Here is a 20,713-nt window from a genome sequence, read left to right as displayed (position 1 = left end):
AAACTTCAGTTATTAAGGTAGTGGTACTGACATCAGTGTAGATAAACATAGCAGTGGGGCAGAATAGAGTCCAGCAATTCCTCCACACATGAATGGAGTCTTGATTTTAGTACATACAGCCATGCCAGTGTGGTAGGAAAATATAACCACTTTTTTTTTTCTTTTGGAAGAGACTGTTTGGTCAATAAATGATTGAGTCAATTGGATATCAACATGAGAAAAAAATTAAATTTGTCCCCAACCTTGAACTATACATAAATGTAAATTCTAGCTGAATTTAGGTCTACATGCGAAAAGCAAAACAATAAAACTTCAAGATCTTGGGATACGAAAGCTTTCCATAAGTGGAACACAGAAAATATTTTATTCTTCAAATTTTATCTAAATTCTAGTTAGTTAACATACAGTGTAATATTGGTTTCAGGAATGCCCAGTGCTCAGCAGGACAAGTGCCTCCTGAATACCCATCACCCACCTAGCCCATCCCCCCATCCACCTCCCTCCATTCACTTCCATTTGTTCAGTATCCTTAAGTCTCTTATAGTTTGTTTCCCTTTTTCTTTCCCGCCCTCCCATATGTTCATGTCCCATGTGTATCTTTTAAGTAAATACCTAGTAGTATAATTGCTAGATCATAGGGTAGTTCTATTTTTATTTTTTTATTTTTATTTATTTTTTTTTTGGTAGTTCTATTTTTAAGGGACACGGGAAATACTAACCAATATGGAAAAGACTGATAAATTGGGCTCATTAAAATAAACAAAATGTTTATCAAAAGACACCAAGACAGTACAAATTTGAGGAATATAGGGGGAACAGATATATGGTATACAAGACTAATAAAGGTTTCATATGAAGAATCTGCCAAGAATGCCTTTAAATTAATAGGGAAAAAAATCCAATAGAAAAATCATGAGAAACTTGAATAGGCATTTCATCAAATAAGATATCCTGTCAATAAACATATGAAAAGATGTTCAACTTCATTCATAAGTATGGAAAAGCAATTTAAAACCATAATGACATCGCACAGTACACACACTAGGCTAAAAATACAAGGTCTGACAATCACAGGTGTTGACAAGGTTGTGGAACAATAGGAGTGACAAACACAACTAGTGGAAGGAGTATAATTGATATAAGCACTTTGGAAAACTGACAAAATCTGCTAAAGTTGTCCTAAGCACACCGTTGTGACTCAGCCAAGAGGAATATATGCAGATATAGTAAAGAAATGTACAAAATGTTTTTTACAGTAGCATTTTTATTAGACCCCAAACTAGAAAAAAATCCAAATATCTATCTACAGAAGAAAGTATATAAAATCTCTGTAAATTCATATGATGGAAAATTTTGTATCAACAAAAAAGAATGGAATCCTGCTAAACACAATAGGATAGGTACTAAAATCATAATGAGGAGCAAAAGAAGCCAGACATAAAGAATCCATGCTGTATGTTTCCACTTACGTGCATTTCAAAACCAGTCAAATATGGGAACAGTGGGCAGAAGATAGTAAAGACCCAAGCGGGTTACAAGGTGGGGGAGGGGGTCCTTCTGAAGTGCTGGTAATATTCTATTGTCTGACCTTGTGCAAGGTTACATGGGTGTTGGACCTCACTGAAGTATATTTTATGATTTGCATACTTTCTTCTATGTGCATTTCAATTTAAAAGTAAAAAGAAAAAAAGGAAACCAATTTAAATGAATTAAAAAAACACCTCTGTATCTGAATCCTAACTATGGCCCTACGTATAGATTCCTATCTTTTTCCTGATGTCATATGCCAGCATTGGCCAGTTCTTAGCTTCTCATTTCACCTCCCTTCCTGAGATCTGCTCCCAATCTCTGATTGCAGCCATTTTCACTCAGCCTTAGGCTTTCTATTGGTCTACCCCCAGTATCGCCACCAGGCCCAGATCCCTCAACAGTGTGAGACACCACAGCTGGCTTTTTCCTCAAGATGGAAGAGGACACACTGCCATATACACTTGATACATGCCTGCCTCCCTCAGGACATCACATCAGAAGAAGCTCCCCATCAGAAGAAACTGCTTTGCTCACGTTTGTATTCAGCAGATACCTGAAGATGCCTGGCAGTCAACAGACATTCAAGAAAGGAAGAATGATGCTACCTTGACAATGCATTTGACAAAACATATGCCATTGTCAAAAGAACAGACGGGGTAGTAGAGACTAGGCCAGAGGAGAGGGATAGTTTTATACATCTCGTTCTGGACAAAATGGATTTGACTACGTATGTCTGAAAGGTTTCAATGTTTTGTTTTGTTTCCCTTGATTTTGACCACACTTGACTTCAAACATCCCTCTGCCAGGTTCTAAGGTACACTTTGTTATAATTATCTGATTACCAGAGAGATTAAAAAACCTTTTCAGCTTGGCTCATAAATCACAAAGTTCTACAAGTGGGAGATTTTCAGAAGCAAAAATCCCATTGCTTTAAAAAAAAAAATCCCATTGCTTAGTCACTCTATTATCTGCTTGAATCAGTTTTAGAATCTACAGCACTTCATGTTCACAGGCATATAAAAGTATTGACTTTCTTTGAGATGAACATTATGTTCTAATGACCAAAAGTGATAAATATTGTATTGAGTGAAAGTAAGACAAGCCCAGTATTTCAAAAGACTATAAATCTTTATGTTTTCCCAAATGAAAATACATTCCTATTTTATTATTGGAGAATAATTTAAAAGATTTAAACTACTAAAGAGACCAAGTACTATTATGTCTGGTAAAAGAACTTGGATATTATTGTACCTGGCAGGGTTTATGGCTTGGAGAATTTGATATTAAAGAAATGCAGAGTGGGCATCAGATTCAGTAGAGAATTTCAAGGAGAGACTTCCAGGGGATGCCCAATGTAGCACCAGATTGGGAAATCCTAGGGAAGCTTCTAAGGACAGTAAGCAAGGATTGTTCACCTGAGAAAGTTGATATGTTTATTACACAGAAAGCAGTGGCTGGTATAATTCTACCATTTGAATTCTTTTTCAACAATCCAGACTGAATGACATCTTACTGCCTACTATCTGAACCACTAAGAAAGTTAAATTTAGCTAGAAATCCTCATCCTAGCTCACCCTATGATTCCCTTTCCTACTCTTACATTTTTGGCATTACTAAAGAAAATTCTATAAGAATCTGCACTGAGGCCTTTTTGAACCAAGAATTTCTCATTTCAGTTGGTGGCACCACACAACCAATGGCATACTTAGTCAATTTGCTCTAGAATCGCCTTCAGATGCCTTTTTAAAATTCATAACTAATTTTGCAGAAAAATGGCCTATCACTATCTTAAACTTTTATGAAAAAGAGGGAAAACATAAAACATATCAGAAGGACACAAGAGAAGAGCAGGCTTACTTTCTTTGGTTCCAGTTTTTAAAAAAATCCCTGTGAAGAACTCTGACTTGGGTCATGCACTCATCTTTGAGGACAGGACTGAACATTATATGATTGGCAGCTCCCACTAGAACAAAAATTTTCAAGTCAGACAAGCAATAGGTTCTCCCCTCAAAAAAAAGCACTTTATTCCTAGAAAAGACCAAAAATGGATTTGTTCCATAAATGCATGTTGCAGAATTAGAAGGATATAATTAATATACCTCTTGAATTATCTCTGAGTTTGGAACTGATTGAGAAACAAATACAGTTATTCAATGAATAGAGGTTAAATTACCTGTATTTAGGCTAAATTAGAGAGAATCACTCAGATCTATAGCCAGTATCTAGCTAGCTTATACCTGACCCCAAGCCTAGATTTTGGGATTACAAACCCAATGGAGAGTCTGGATCTTCAAAGCAGATTTGCTTACCCAATATAGCTGCCTCCCACCAACAAACCTCACAGTGAAGACAGAAACAAAAGTCTTATGTAATGATGTTATCGTTGTATGAGCGGCATATAAATATAAAGATGGATATTCACAAAGAAATATCATTCATTCATTCAGTAAACATATAATGAATATTTCCTTTGTACCAGACACTGTTCTTGGTGCTTGGCAAACATAAATAAACCAGCCAAAGACCCCTACCCGTGTAGAACTTCATTCCTAGGAGTAAAACAGAAACTGATGGATATGAAATAGAGAAGGAACATACTAGAAACAACAATTGCTAGAAAGTAAAGAATAAAAAGCATAGTTGTAAAATTGACTTTGTTAAAAATCAAATCATGAGTTTAGGAGTTCACATTATAAAATAAATAAATCCTTGGAAAAGAAAAGTTGGAGAATTTGACATCTCTTACACCACTAGGAAAGAAATTTTCAGTAAAGGAAACCAAGGAGCGTAATTAGAAAGGGAGTGTAAGAATCTTTGTGTTGGGTATCATATCAGTCAGAGTTCAACCAGTGAAGCAGAACCAGTAGGAGATAAATATTAAGAGATTTGTTGAAGTGAATTGGCTTCTGTGCCTATGGGAACTAGCTAAGGAAGTCTGAAATCCATGGCACTGGTTGTCAGGAAGGGCACTGGCTGAAGCTCCAGTCTGCAGGCAGGATTTCTTCTCTCTCAGAGAAGCCTCAGTTCTGATTTTAGGACATTCCAATGGATCGAATCAAGCCCACCCAGATTATCTAGGACAATCATTTTTACTTAAAACCAACTGCATTGTGGACTTTACATCTACAAAATACCTTCATAGCAACACCTTAGTTAATGTCTGATCAAGTAACTGAGAAGGTAGCCTAGCCAAGTTGACATGTAAAACTGATCATCACAGGGGTGAAGATAACAAAAAAAGGGGGGCCCTACTTCATCAATCACTGAGAGAGATTGAAATAGTTCATGAATGGAACACAGAGATCCCACTCCCCAACCAAGTGAAAGGGCTACCTTATGAGTACAGTATGTCTACCTTGTCACACAGATACCTACCTGTCACCTGTAACAGATTTAAGGTTATTTTGGAACACGAACCATAAAGCCCACAAACCTATCATTATCATTCACTTTACATAAACCAAGGCGGTCAGAGGCCATAGCACTTCTTCTATGTAATCTGTTCCTCTACTCAATGTTCTCACGTCATATCTCACTCTTCCTGCCTTTTTCATATTCTTCCCTCTCCTGAGAAGAACTTCACTCTCTTTCCCCATCACACTCATTATACTACCACCACATAATCTATCTTAACTCTTGCTGGACTTCTCACTGTCTAATGTATATAATAATTTCTCATATGCATCTTATCTCCTAACTGGACTGTACCCTCTCTGAAGACAAGCACCAATTCTTGTTTACCAAGGGATATATGGCACATAGCAGAAACCCAAAATGAGTTTGATAAATAATGAGTAATTGAAAGAATAACTAGGGATTCCTGGGTGGCGCAGCAGTTTGGTGCCTGCCTTTGGCCCAGGGCGCGATCCTGGAGACCCGGGATCGAATCCCATGTCGGGCTCCTGGTGCATGGAGCTTGCTTCTCCCTCTGCCTGTGTCTCTGCCTCTCTCTCTCACTGTGTGCCTATCATAAATAAATAAAAAATTTAAAAAAAGAAAGAATAACTATAAGTGATACATTTTAAACAATGACTAAGATTTCCATACAAAAACTCAAAAAGCCTCTAAATAATTAATAGTAAGTCTCCTGCCAACTCAAGAGTTACATTTAAACGATCTTTAGGTTTGCATAATGCTCTGCTGTCTCCTATAATATTAATGTTCCAATTCAATGACACAATTTCTGACCAACTTTAAGAAAAGGAAGACTATGAAGTCAAAGTGTTGTAAAATTAGTTCAAAATAGCAATTCACTTAGAGACTTAGAAACAGACACAAGTATCTTTTAAAGAAAATTCAACAGCTTTTCACATTATTGATACACGACTAGTATGTGGAATAAATAACATAATTTCTCATTGAAGCTACCACTGCATCTATATTGAATTTATTTTTTCATTGTCCATCACACTCTCAAAATTGATATCAGTGGGCATTGTTAATACAAAACGCAAGTTTGATTTTATTTTTCAAGAACAAAAAATGCTTGTATATCTAGTTCTTACATTTGAATTAGAAAAAGGAGAAAAGTAGCAGACACCCGTCCAAAATTGCTTCCTGGGCAGCCCCGGTAGCCCAGCGGTTTAGCGCCGCCTGCAGCCTGGGGTGTGATCCTGGGGACCTGGGATCGAGTCCCACATCGGGCTCCCTGTGTGGAGCCTGCTTCTCCCTCTGCCTGTGTCTCTGCCTCTCTCTCTCTCTATGTCTATGAATAAATAATTAAAATCTTAAAAAAAAAACACAAAAAAACAAAATTGCTTCCCTATGGGATTCTCTATGACCTGAAATGCTCACCATGCAACTCACTATTGGTCCGTGGATCTATGCACTTCTCACATATTTATGTGACTATTTTCCTGACTGTAAAGGCACTGTATACCCATTGCAGAAAATTTAGAAAACATAACAAAGGTAAGAGTCAGCTTACTTCTCATGACCAATTTTCCCTAACTTTGCCCTCAGCCTTGGTTGAGGAGCTCTTCCTGCCCACTGTTCATTCCCTTAACTAATCAAAATCTAAGCCTTCACCATAGAGTGAAACCAATCTTTCCAGAAGGCTCAAGAGACAACAGAGGTAATTAATAGTCCTACGAGCAGTGGCTTTACCTTCAATAGCCAGGGCTCCGAACCCAACTCAATGTTTCTCTACCTCTCTCCTGGAGGCTCCCCCATCAGGGAGAAAGCCACTCCATCTCACATGAGACACATTTCTAGATTTAAATCCAGCTTATATTCATTCAGGCTATACACTAAACTCAATTTATATTCAGAGGTAAATCTTGATTAAGAAAAAAAACGCAGCCAGGGCCTCTCTCCCAGGAGACCATGAGGGGTCCCTTTTCTCCTCAACCAGAGCTGGTGGCCAAAATCAGCCCTTGAGGATCATTGTTGGGGCTGCCATGAGCTGGCATCCTTGTTTTCCTGCCTCAGACACCTGTAGTTGCTGGGAGCCCCTACGTGGTGTCTATACCAGGCTTGCCAACTCCACAGCCTACTCTGACTGATGTGGTACCACTGGCATGGGACCTCTAGCTCTCCTTGGATAGTGCCAGACTCTCATGAGCTAATCCTGGCTTGGCCTGAGTCACCTCAAAAGTAGCTTGGGCCCTGCTTGCCCACATCTAACAAGTCAACTCACTTAAACAGAGTCCCCCTACAGGATTTTGAGGCACGAGATGGTGAGGAAGAGCCAGGAGTGTGTGCTGGGGAAGAAGGAACACCACAAGCATCAGGGCAAGGAGGTCAGAGCTGACACTCGATAGTACACAGACGGCAATGCAAGCCCCCCTTCTAGGTTAGCTGTGTCTAATTGGGCACTCGGGCTCTGCACAGTTGCCAGTAGGAAGTATTCTCTGTTGAAGCTCCTGCTTCCATCAGCTGATAAAATATCATTTTAGAAAAGTTTTCAAGTTTTAAGTTTTTCTTCCCTAACAAAAGTTCTGAAAGCATCTTATTTTGTTCTAAAATCAATAACCACTTTTTGTGCAACCATGAAAAAAAAAAGAAAAGAAAAGAAACCCAAAAAGTTCCAAAAGGTAGACAATCAGTGGCAAGCATAAGACTCTGGCCACTCAGAAGGGCAGTCTGTCTGAGTTGGGCTCATGCAGAAAAGAAGGTGGCACAGACATAGAAGTCTTCCTGGAGGGAGGTGTTGGGAAATTCTAAAACCACATTGCTGGGGGAGGGAGGGAAGGAAGGTGCATGATGGACAGGTAGACACTCTGTTATTTTGCCTGACTGGGAATGGCCCGAAATGCCCTCATGCCTATATCTGACATCCTTATATTTTAGAACACAAAAATGGAAACCTTAAAAAAAATGCACCTGGGCAGATGGCCATTTATAACTTCTCTCTTGGGGGAGTCTCTTACTCACTGGGTCAGCAACCTGAGTCAGCTCTGAAGAAAATGTGGCCATCTGAAGTGAACACCAGATTGAGAATAATTGCTCCCCTGGGACCTCGTAGATTTGCAAAGTGACTAGAAGTCTCTGTACCTCTAACTTGAGGAAACAAGAGTAGCTGGCAGAAAACTGAAAATACTAAAATTTCCCATTAGAACAGTGATAATGATTGGCTGCATTAAATGTTTTTTTTTTAATTTTGAAACAATCTCAAACTTAAGGGGAGATTATAAGTACATTTTCCCCCCTGAAGTATTTAAGCCTGGGTTGCTTACATGATATCTTATCATAGCTGTATCCTTTAGAGTATATTTCCTATATATAAGGACATTCTCTTACATATCCACAATTCAATCAGGAAATTAACATTGATACATCACTGCTTTATTTTTTTAGAACAGTTTTAGTAGAGTAGAAGGTTTAGAGTTCCAATATAGCCCCATTCTCACACATACACACACACACACACACACACACACACACACCTTCTCCTATTATCAATATCCCGCACCTAGGTAGCACATCTCTTATGATCCATAAATCTGCACAAACACCACTATCACCCTAAGCCCATAGTTTACATTAGAGTTCACTTTTGCTATTGTACATTCTATAGGTTTTGACAAATGTGTGATGATACATACTCACCATTACAGTGTTGTACAGAATAGTTTCATTGCCTTAAAAATCTTCTGTGCTCCCCCTATTCATCCCTCCCTCAACCCCTGGAAACCACTGATCTTTTTACTGTTTCCATAGTTTTGCCTTTTCTGGAATTGTCATATAGTTGGAATCATATGGTATGGAGCCTTCCCGGAATAGCTTCTTTCATTTAGCAATACTTATTTATGTTTCCTCCATGTGTTTTCATGACTTGATAGCTCATTTATTTTCAGCACTAAATAATATTCCACCGTCTGGATGTTCCACAGTTCGCTTATCCATTCACCTACTAATGGATCTCAATTGCTTCCAAGTTTGAGCAATTATGAATTAAACTACTGTAAACATCTGTGTGCAGGGTTTTGTGTAAATACAAATTTTCAACTCCTTTGGGTTTTCAACTCTAAGCAGTACAATTGCTGGGTCACATTGCAAGAAAGTGTATAGCTTTGTAAGAAACTGCCAAACTATCTTCCAAAATGGCTACACCATTTTGTACCCTCATTCGCAATGAATAAGAGTTTCTACTGCTCCACATTCTCATCAGCATTTGGTGTTATCACTGCTCTGGATTTTTGGCCATTCTAATAGATGCAAGGTGGTATCTCATTTTAATTGACATTTCCCTGAAGACGGATTATGTAAAGCATCTTTTCATTTGCTTATTTGCCATCTCCATAGATCTTCTTTGGTGGGGCATCTATTGAGGTCTTTGGCTCATTTCTTACTTTGGCTGTTTGTTTTCTAATTGTTAAGTTTTAAGAGTTCTTTGTATATTCTGGATAATCATCATTTATCAGATACATCTTCTGCCAAATATTTTCTCCTAGTCTGCGGCTTACCTTTTCATTTTCTAGAGAGACATGAATTTTCATTGACATTTGAGCTTGTGTCTTTGAAATTTTGTCTTGTGTTTTTCTATAATGGACCATTTTTTTCCAATTTAGAGTGTATCATTTAACATCTGAAATGTGAACAATATAGAACACATATGTAAGTTATGAAGCAAAGCATTAAAATGAATCACTCTAAACTCATAACTTAAAATCTAGAATGTTGCCAAGGAGCTTATATATTCAATACACCATCCTTCCCTATGTTATTTCCCTGGATCCTCTTCTGTCTACTCCCCACACAAAGGCAACCATTTCCCTGGATTGTGGATTTATTTCTGCTTTAAAAATAATGTAATCTGAGATGCCTGGGTGGCTTAGTGCTTGAGCGTCTGCCTTTAGCTCAAGTCCTGGGATCAAGTCCTGCATCAGGCTCCCTGCAGAGAGCCTGCTTCTCCCTCTATGTCTCTGCCTCTCTGTGTCTCTCATGAATAAATAAAAAAAATTTTTTTTTAAATAATGTAATCAAGGAGGCAGGGCAAAATAGCAGAGGAATAGGGTTCTCAACTCACCTGGCCCCACCAACGTACCTAGATAACTTTCAAACCACCTTGAACACCTATGAATTCGACCTAAGATTTAAAGAGAGAACAGCTGGAACATTATAGACAGAAGGGTTTTTGCTTCTAAAAAGAATCATCTAGGGTGGGGATCCCTGAGTGGCTCAGCAGTTTGGCTCCTGCCTTTGGCCCAGGGGGCAATCCTGGAGTCCCAGGATCGAGTCCCGCGTAGGGCTCCCAGCATGGAGCCTGCTTCTCCTTCTGCCTGTGTCTCTGCCTGCCCCCTCTCTCTGTGACTATCATAAATAAATAAATAAATCTTTAAAAAAAAAAAAAGAATCATCTAGGGTGAAATTTCCCTAGGTCATGGTTGATATTCTGGACTCAACCCACACATACAGCCACTCTGCACTGAGCAAAATGACTAGAAGGAAGAACTCACCACAAAAGAAATAATCAGAAACAGTAGTCTCTGCCACAGAGTTATAGAATTTGGATTACAACTCAATGTCAGAAAGCCAATTCAGAAGCACAATTAAAAAGCTACTCTGGAAAAAAGCATAAAGGATTCAAGAGACTTCACAACTGCAGAACTTAGATCTAATCAGGCCAAAATTTAAAAATCAATTAAATAAGATGCAATCCAAACTGGAGGTCCTAACAACAAGGGTTAATTAGATGGAAGAAAGAGTGAACGACATAGAAGACAAGTTGATGGCAAGGAAGGAAGCAGAGGATAAGAGAGAAAAACTATTAAAAGATCCTGAGGAAAGGTTAAGGGAAATAAACAATAGCCTCAGGAGAAAAAATCTATGTATAATTGGGGTGCCAGAGAGTGCCAAGAGGGACAGAAGGACAGAAAGCATATTTGACAAATCATAGCTGAGAATTTCCCTAATTTGGGGAAGGAAACAGGCATTCAGATCCAGGAGATAGAGAGGTCCCGTCAAATCAATAAAAACCATTAAACACCTCAACATTTAATAGTGAAGCTTGCAAATTCCAAAGATAAAGAGAAAATCCTTAAATCAGTGAGAGACAAGAGATCCCTAAATTATATGGGGAGAAACATTAAATTAACAGCAGACCTCTCCACAGAGACCTGGCAGGCCAGAAAGGGCTGGCAGGATGTACTCAGGCTACTAAATGAGAAGAACATGCAGCCAAGGATACTATATCCAGCAAGGCTGTCATTCAGAAGAGGAGAGATAAAGAGCTTCCAGGATAGGCAGAAACTGAAAGAATATGTGACCACCAAACCAACTCTGCAAGAAATATTAAGGGGGACCCTGTAAAAGAAAGAGGGAGCCCAAAGAAACAATCCACAAAAACAGACTGAATAGGTATTACAATGACACTAAATTCATATCTTTCAATAGCTACTCTGAATGTGAATGGGCTAAATGATCCCATCAAAGGACACAGGGGTCAGACTGGATAAAAAAGCAAGACCCATTTATATGCTGCCTACAAGAGACTCATTTTAGATGTAAGGACACCTCTAGCCTGAAAATGAAAGGCCGGGGAACCATTTACCATTCAAATAGTCCTCAAAGAAAGCTGGGGTAGTAATCCTCATATCAGATACATTAAAGTTTATCCCAAAGACTGTAGTAAGAGATGAAGAGGGACACTATATCATACTTAAAGGCTCTATCCAACTAGAAGACTTAACAATCATGAATATTTATGCCCCTAATGTGGGAGCTGCCAAGTATATCAATCAATTAACAACCAAAGTAAAGAGATACTCATAATAATAATACACTAATACGAGGAGACTTCAACACGGCACTTTCTGCAAATGACAGATCTTCTGAGCACAACATCACCAAAGAAACAAGGGCCTTAAATATACACGGGAACAAATAGATTTCACAAATATATATAGAATTTTGCATTCGAATGCAACTGAATACACATTCTTCTCAAGTGCACATGGAACTTTCTCCAGAATAGATCACATACTGGGTCACAAAACAGGTCTCAACCAATACCAAAAGATTGGGATTGTCCCCTGCATATTTTCAGACTGCAATGCTTTGAAACTAGAACTCAATCACAAGAAGAAATTTGGAAGAAACTCAAATACGTGGAAGTTAAAGAACATCCTACTAAAAGATGAATTGATCAACCAGGAAATTAGAGAGGAATTAAAAAGATTCATGGAAACTAATGAAAATGGAGATACAACCATTCAAAATCTTTGGGATACAGCAAAAACAGTCCTAAGAGGGAAATACATCACAATACAAGCCTCCCTCAAAAAATTGGAAAAAAACCTCAAATACACAAGCTAACTTCGCACCTAAAGGAACTGGAGAAAGAACAGAAAATAAAACCTCCACCACGCAGAAGAAGAGAGGTAATAAAGATTCGAGCAGAACTCTATGAAATGGAGACTACAAGAACTGTAGGACAGATCAACAAAACCAGGAGTTGGTTCTTTGAAAGAATTAATAAGATAGATAAACCCCTAGCCAGCCTTATTAAAAAGAAAAAAGACTCAATTTAATAAAATCATGAAGGAAAGAGGAGAGATCACAACCAATACCAAGGAAATACAAATGATTTTTAAAACATATTACGAGCAGCTTTATGCCAATAAATTAGGCAATCTAGAAGAAATGGATGCATTTCTGGAAAACCACAACTTACCAAAACTGGAACAGGAAGAAATAGAAAACCTGAACAGGCCAATAACCAGGGAGGAAATTGAAGCAGTCATCAAAAACCTCCCAAGACACAAAAGTCCAGGCCCAGATGGCTTCCCAGGGGAATTCTATCAAACGTTTAAAGAAACAATACCTATTCTACTAAAGCTGTTCTGAAAGATAGAAAGGGATGGAACACTTCCAAACTCATCTTATGAGGCCAGAATCACCTTAATTCCAAACCAGACAAAGACCCTTCCAAAAAGGAGAACTATAGGTCAATATCCCTGATGAAAATGGATGCAAAAATTCTCAAAAAGATATTAGCCAGTAGGATCTAACAGTACATTAAGATTATTCACCATGACCAAATGGGATTTGTCCCTGGGATGAAAGGTTGGTTCAACACTCGTAAAACAATCAATGTGATAGATCATATCAACAAGAGAAAAAACAAGAACCATATGATCCTCTCAATAGATGCAGAGAAAGCATTTGACAAAATATAGCATCTGTCCTGATCAAAACTCTTCAGAGTGTAGGGATAGAGGGAACATTCCTCAGCATCTTAAAAGCCATCCACGAAAAGCCCACAGCAAATATCATTCTCAATGGGGAAAAGCTGAGAGCCTTTCCCCTAAGATCAGGAACAAGACAGGGGTGTCCACTCTCACCACTGTTATTCAACATAGTACTAGAGTCCTAGCCTCAGCAATAAGGCAACAAAAAGAAATAAAAGGCATTCAAATTGGCACTCTCCCTCTTCGCCAATGACATGATACTATATATAGAAAACCCAAGAGACTCCACCCCAAGATTTCTAGAAATCATACAGCAATTCAGCAATGTGGCAGGATACAAAATCAATGCCCAGAAATCAGTGGCATTTCTATACACTAACAATGAGACTGAAGAAAGAGAAATTAAGGATTCAACCCCATTTATGATTGCACCCAAAAGCATAAGATACCTAGGAATAAACCTAACCGAAGAGATCTATACCCTAAAAACCAAAGGATCTATACCCTAAAAATTATAGAACACTTCTGAAAGAAATTGAGGAAGACACAAAGAGATAGACAATATTCCATGCTCATGGATTGGAAGAATTAATATTGTGAAAATGTCTATGCTACCCAGGGCAATTTACATGTTCAATGCAATCCCTATCAAAATACCATGGACTTTCTTCAGAGAGTTGTAACAAATCATATTAAGATTTTTGTGGAATCAGAAAAGACCCCGAATAGCCAGGGGAATATTGAAAAAGAAAATCAATGCCAGGAGCTTCACAATGCCGGATTTCAAGTTGTACTACACATCTGTGATCATCAAGACAGTGTGGTACTGGCACAAAAACAGACACATAGATTAATGGAACAGAATAGAGAACCCAGAAGTGGGCCCTCAACTCTATGGTCAACTAATACTCGACAAAGCAGGAAAGACTATCCACTGGAAAAAAAGGACAGTCTCTTCAATAAATGGTGCTGGGAAAATTGGACAGTCACCTGCAAAAGAATGAAACTAGGCCATTCTCTTACACCAGACACAAAGATAATCTCAAAATGGTTGAAAGATCTAAATGTGAGACAAGCAGCCATCAAAATCCTAGAGGAGAACACAGGCAATACCCTTTTTGAACTTGGCCACAGCAACTTCTTGCAAGATACATCTATGAAAGCAAGGGAAACAAAAGCAAAAATGAACTACTGGGACTTGATCAAGATAAAAAGCTTCTGCATAGCAAAAGAAAGAGTCAACAAAGCTAAAAGACAACCTACAGAATGGGAGAAGATATTTGCAAATAACATATCAGATAAAGGGCTAGGATCCAAGACTGTTTAAGAACTTATTAAACTCAACACCCAAGAAACAAAAAATCCAATCATGAAACGGGCAGAAGACATGAACAGAGATTTCACCAAAGAAGACATAGACATGGCCAACAAGCACATAAGGAAATGCTCCGCATCACTTGTCATTAGGGAAACATAAATCAAAACCACAATGAGATACCACCTCACACCAGTGAGAATGGGGAAAATTAACAAGACAGAAAACAACACATGTTGGGAGGATGTTGAGAAAGGGGAATCCTCTTGCACTGTTGGTGGGAATGTGAACTGGTGCAGCCACTCTGTGGTTGTGTGGACTGTGTGGAGGTTCCTCAAAGAGTTAAAAATAGAACTACCCCAAGACCCAGCAATTGCACTATTTACCCCAAAGATACAGATGCAGTGAAAGACTGAGACACCTGCACCCCAATGTTAATAGCAGCAATGTCCACAATAGCCAAACTGTGGAAGGAGCCTCAGTGTCCACCGACAGATGAATGGATAAAGAAGCTGTGGTCTATGTATACAATGGAATATTCCTCAGCCATCAGAAAGGATAAATACCCACCATTTGCTCAATGTGGATGGAACTGGAGGGCATTATGCTAAGTAAATCAGTGAGGAAGGACAAACATTATATAGTTTCACTCATACGGGGAATATAAAAAATAGTGAAAGGGATTATAGGGGGAAGGAGGGAAAATGAGTGGGAAATATCAGTGAGGGTGACAGAACATGAGAGACTCCTAACTCTGGAAAATGAACAAGGGGTAGTGGAAAGGGAGGTGGGCGGGGGGATGGGGTGACTGGGTGACAGGCACTGAGGGGGGCACTTGACGGAATGAGCACTGGGTGTTAACACTATATGTTGGCAAATCAAACTCCAATAAAAAATATACAAAATAATAATAATAATAATCATCATCATCATATATAGTGAATATAATTTTTTATTTTGTTTGCCTTAAAGATTTATAGAAATGGTGACATATTAAAATTGTCTATGCAGCTTGCTTTTTTCACCCAATATAATTTTTTAAAGATTTGTTGAAGTTTTTCAGTGTAGCTATATTTCATTCATTTTCTCTGCTATGTGCTTTTTCACTCCATAAAATATAGAACATTGCATCTTTTTCTTTATAAGTAACAATTTATATTGACTTTATTTTCCAATAATACAAAAAGTGTCCTAAAAGGAATCTATATGCTCCTGACATAGGAGCAAAAAGTTCTCTAAGTGAATTCTAACAATGGAATTGTTGCCACATAGCCAAGTTGATTGTAACAGTTTACATTTCTTTATAACAGTCTGTAAAAATCATCCATGACTCCATGTCCTCACTAATTAATGCCAACAGGCTTCTTTGCTTCTTCTAATCTAGTGATATAAAAATGGTATCTCATTGTTGTCTTAACTGACATTTTCTAATTACTCTAAGATTGAGTAACATTTCATAAGTTCATTGAACATTTGTTTTTCCTGTTCTGTATAAGCCTCTTCTATAAGTTGCTTTTTTCCTACTGATATGACATTCTCTATTTGGCTTATAGTTCTTATTTACTCTGATTACTGATGTTTTGTGGATTTTATATATCATAAGTATTTTCTACCAGTTTAAGCTTTTATTTTCATCTTCTTTACAGGGTCTTGGTGAACCAAAGTTCTTGATTTTAATTTCACTAAATTTATCAATCTTTTCTGCTACATTGGTACCTTTTGTAACATGTTTAAGAAATTTTTTCTTACCCCTATGTCATAAAATATTTTCTTATATTTTCTCCTAAAAGTTTTCATATTTAAGTAATTAGTTTCATGAAAGATATAAAGTAGTAATTTAATATCAGTTTTTATTTAGATAACTAAGTATCCAATGCAATTTAATCGTCAATTTCTCCCAGGAAAATCCATTATTATAAAGATATTTTCATGTGTACATAACTTTTTTCCGATAGATACTTTGACTATGCCTAACCATAAGAATACAATATTGATTTCCATGGCCTTATAGAAGTCCTCAAGTTTTGTAGTGTAAGTACCTCCACCTTATTTCTTCTTGGAGATATTTTAAGTATTCTTGGGCTTCTAAATTTTAGAATCAGCTTATCAACTTCCCTCACAAGTGTATTGGAATTTTTATTGGAATTTTGTGGATTTCTACCTTTAATATTATCTTGATATTACCTTTCAATCCATAAATGTGTATTATCTATTTATTTAGATCTTTTCTAGCTGTCTGCTAATACAGTTTAATAATTTTGTCCATATAGATCATGGACATATTTTGCTTGAGTTATGCCAATGTATCTTCCATTTTTGTTGCTTTAAAAATGGTATTTAGGGCAGCCTGGGTGGCTCAGTGGTTTAGCGCCGCCTTCAGCCCAAGGCGCGATCCTGGAGACCCAGGATCAAGTCCCACGTCTGCTCCCTGCATGGAGCCTGCTTCTCCCCCTGCCTGTGTCTCTGCCTCTCTCTCTCTCTCTCTCTCTCTCTCTGTCTGTCTTTCATGAATAAATAAAATCTTTAAAAAAAAAAAAAAGAAAAATGGTATTTAGTTTTTATTTAGTTTTTTTTTTAACTAAACTTTTCATTTTGAGATCATTGTAGATTTGCACATAACTATAAGAAATAACACAGAAAAACACTGTATATGCTTCACCTCCTTTCCCCCGGTGGTAATATCTTCATAACCACTGTACAATATCACAACTAGGGAATTGATCTTAAGGAATTGCATGCATCTTATCCAAATTCCACCACTTTTATATGCATCTGTATGTGTGTTTAGTTCTATGCAGTTTTATCACACATAGATTCACCCATGTAGCCACACTATCTTCAAGACAGACAAAAATTGTGATTGTGTCACCATAAGAATCTCTCATGCTATAAGTTTATAGCCACATCAGCATCCCTTCCTCCCAACTGTTCAACCTCTCTGGAACCCCTAGCAACCACTAATGAGTTCTCACTATATAAAATGTTGTCATGTCAAAAACGTTACCTTAATACAATCATACAGCACATCAACTTTTGGGATTGTTTTTTGACTCAGCTAAATTTCTTTGAGATTCACCCTACTGTTGCAGGTATCAATCATTGCTTCTTTTCTATTGCTGAGTAGCCCAAGATGTAGACATAGTCATGTTTAATCATTCACTCACTGAGGGACACTTGGGTTGTTTCCAGGCTGGGGCTTTTAGGGATAAAACTGTTATAAACATTCATGTATGTATTTATGAGTAAACAGAAGTTTTCATTTCTCTGGAGTAGATGCCCAAGAGCGCCATTATTGGATTGTATTTGTAAGTACGTGTTTAGTTTTATAAAATAGCTAACTTTTCCATAGTATGTTGTACCATTTTACATTTGTGAAATCACCCCATCTTGGTCATGTGCTCTCATCATATATTTATATAACTGGTCACTTTGGATAACTTCTTAGTGATTCCTTTTTTCAGATTTTACCCTTCATTTTATTAAACATTTTATAAACTAGTGCATGTTCTCATATTCTGTATCTGACAATGCCAATATCTGAAATGTTGAAGCCCTAGCTCAATTTTTTTGGTTGTTTCTGCTGAGTTTCACTCATGGTGATTTATTTTCTTGGATGTTTAATGGTTTGATTTTTGTTGTTGTTGTTGTTGTTGTTGTTGTTGTTTTCACAAGCTCATATTCCATTGATTTTAATCTGCGGGGAAACTGAAGGCCATAACAGGATTATTACCTCCAGGATGAACTTGTATTTGTTTCTGCTTTGAGTCAAGGGTACTACTGCCTGGGACCCTTTATGCTCCTTTCCAGTGTCCCCAGTTTAATTTGGACTTAAATTCAATTTCCTCAAATTGCAGTTATTTCACATCACTAGTTTTCATGGTTTCTCCTAATTAAAAGTGGCTATTTAAAGGATAAAGTAAGCAGGAGGAGAGTGGAGCAAAAATCCTGAGTGGTTTCTGTGGCACTGACAAAAGAGGGAGACCCAGCTGGGGGCCCCCAGACGCTCACTGAGTCCTTCGTAGGAAAAGGCAGGATGATGTAGAGAGTAGAGTACAGAGCAGGTTCTGTAGGACTTAGCATGAGAGTGAACTTTCCAGAGGTAAACTAGTATCTTCTTTCACACTTACCTGAGGCCATACCTGGATAAAAGCCCTATCTGGCAGCTTTCAGACATTTGAAAGCCTCTTTCTAATCTTATTAACAGCATTTAAATAACAAGATCTTATTTTGCTAGAATCCCAATCAGTCTAAACTGAATCATATCTGTTAAACAGCAACTTGGCTGCTCTAAGCAATGAAGGCTGTGATATTCCCCAAGACCAATGGGAACAAGAACATGCTCCATTTTGGGGATTCGTAGCCCAGTTTTCCCACACTACTTATCCCGATCTGTGGGATACTTCCATGAACCTATAGTTAGTGAAACCTGAAGACTATATCAGGTGGCCTTGACCCAGGTTTATAACAATCCATCTTGTTACAGAAGGATGCTGAAGCACAGTAAAGAATGTCAATGCTTGGTTATTTATCCCTTAGGCAGCAGCATGAGGCAGTTTGTTACTTCTTAGATTCTATTGGTGTTTAAATGTTTCTATTCTGAATACTCTTTTAAAGATTCTATTCACCCATTCATGAGAGACACACAGAAAGAGGCAGAGTCATAGGCAAAGGAAGAAGCAGGTTCCCCAACATGAGCCTGATACGGAACTCGATCTCAGGACCCCAGGACCATGACCCCTGCCAAAGGCAGACACTCAAAAACTGAGCCACCCAGATGCCCCCTAAATACTCATTTTTTAAGAGAAGTTTTTTGGTTTTGTTTTGTTTTGTTATTTTTTATTTTTTGAGAGAGAGAGAGCAGGGGAGAGAGAGAATCTTAAGCAGGCTCCATATGAAGCCCAATTCAGGACTCAATCTGAAGACCCTGAGATCATGACCTGAGCCAAAATCAAGATGTTTAACTGAGCCACACAGGCACCCCTGAATACTTTCAAACATAAATAAAGGTAGAGATAACAGCACAATAAACTCCCATACACTCACCACTCAGAGTTAAAAATTTATCGACACTTTTGTCATACTTAGTTTTACCCCTTTAGAGGTTTTCTGGTTTTGTTGTGTTTTCTTATGGGATGTTGTGTTTCAGCTAAAGAATTTAAAATAAAATCACATATGTGATATCACTTTATCACTAGATATTTCAATATTCATTATTAATAATATGGGCCTTATCTCACATAAGCACAATACCATTATCCTACCTAAAGAAAATTAAGACAATGCAGGCTGCATAGCGAGGATTTTTCATTGTTTTTTTATCAGTTCTCTACTGAGGATCACTTGGGCTCTTTCCACTCTTTTGCCTTTTGCCTTTATAAATAACTATCAGACCTTTCAAAACTAAGCACTTCCCAAAATAATATAGAAGTTTAATTTTGGTTTAGGGTTTCCCCTTCCAATCCATGCTTGTTTTACACGTTCAAGTTCCCCTGTCTGTAACCCTGTAACCTGCTCTGCATTTTGGCAGGAAGAGTAAAGAAGATATGTTTATTGAGGCTGTTTCTTTTCTTTTCTTTTTTTTTTTTTTTTTTTTTTTTGAGGCTGTTTCTTGAAATGTGCTATGAGTTTGGGTTTCATTAGGTGAAGATAATTGATGTCAATGGCAGAGAGCCATGTGTAATTTACAAATAGAAAGCAGACCCAGCCTCTGGTCACCCTAAAACAAAATGTCATTTGGATTACCTCCTGCTGATTTTTAAAAAGAACAAATCTTGGAATTTTCTCAGTTTTCTTATAATCTGACATTTATTGGTCTCCACTTCTGTGAATTCTTTTTAATCAAACGAAGCTTTTGAATATCTGAGTCAGTGTTAGGTCAAGTGGCAGATTTTTATATTCACCATTTGTTCAGGGAAATGGAACTTCTAAAAGACAGTCAATAAATCACTCTGTCACTTGAAAAGTGAGCTAGAAAAAAGATAATGGGAGTGGTAAGAAAAATTATAAAATGCCAAATATATTCACTGCAATCCATTCATAAAACTGAAGGGAACTGATTTCAATCTTTGAAGCATAATTCCAATATAACCTTGCTTTTCTCTCAGTCAAGGCGCTCAGAGACCCAACCTCAGCTTGTATGTCCCTAAATATAGAAAATCATTTTAATTTAGGAATAAGGGTCTATAAAATGTTAGTAGCATTTTTTTAAGCTGCTGCAGTATCAGCTTCCACATGT

The 20,713-nt window shown here is 37.7% G+C and overlaps 1 non-coding gene across 1 annotated transcript; it reads left to right on the top strand.

Moving 5' to 3' along the window:
- Nucleotides 1–6,835: 6,835 nt before the first annotated feature.
- On the top strand, nucleotides 6,836–6,966 carry LOC140608458 (small Cajal body-specific RNA 20). The gene has a single exon (XR_012010496.1).
- Nucleotides 6,967–20,713: the final 13,747 nt, after the last annotated feature.

Source organism: Canis lupus, chromosome 17 (assembly GCF_048164855.1).
Source record: "Canis lupus baileyi chromosome 17, mCanLup2.hap1, whole genome shotgun sequence".
NCBI classification, from domain to species: domain Eukaryota; kingdom Metazoa; phylum Chordata; class Mammalia; order Carnivora; family Canidae; genus Canis; species Canis lupus.
The sequence above is the reverse complement of the archived record's forward strand: the minus strand, read 5'-3'. Positions and strand labels throughout refer to the sequence as shown.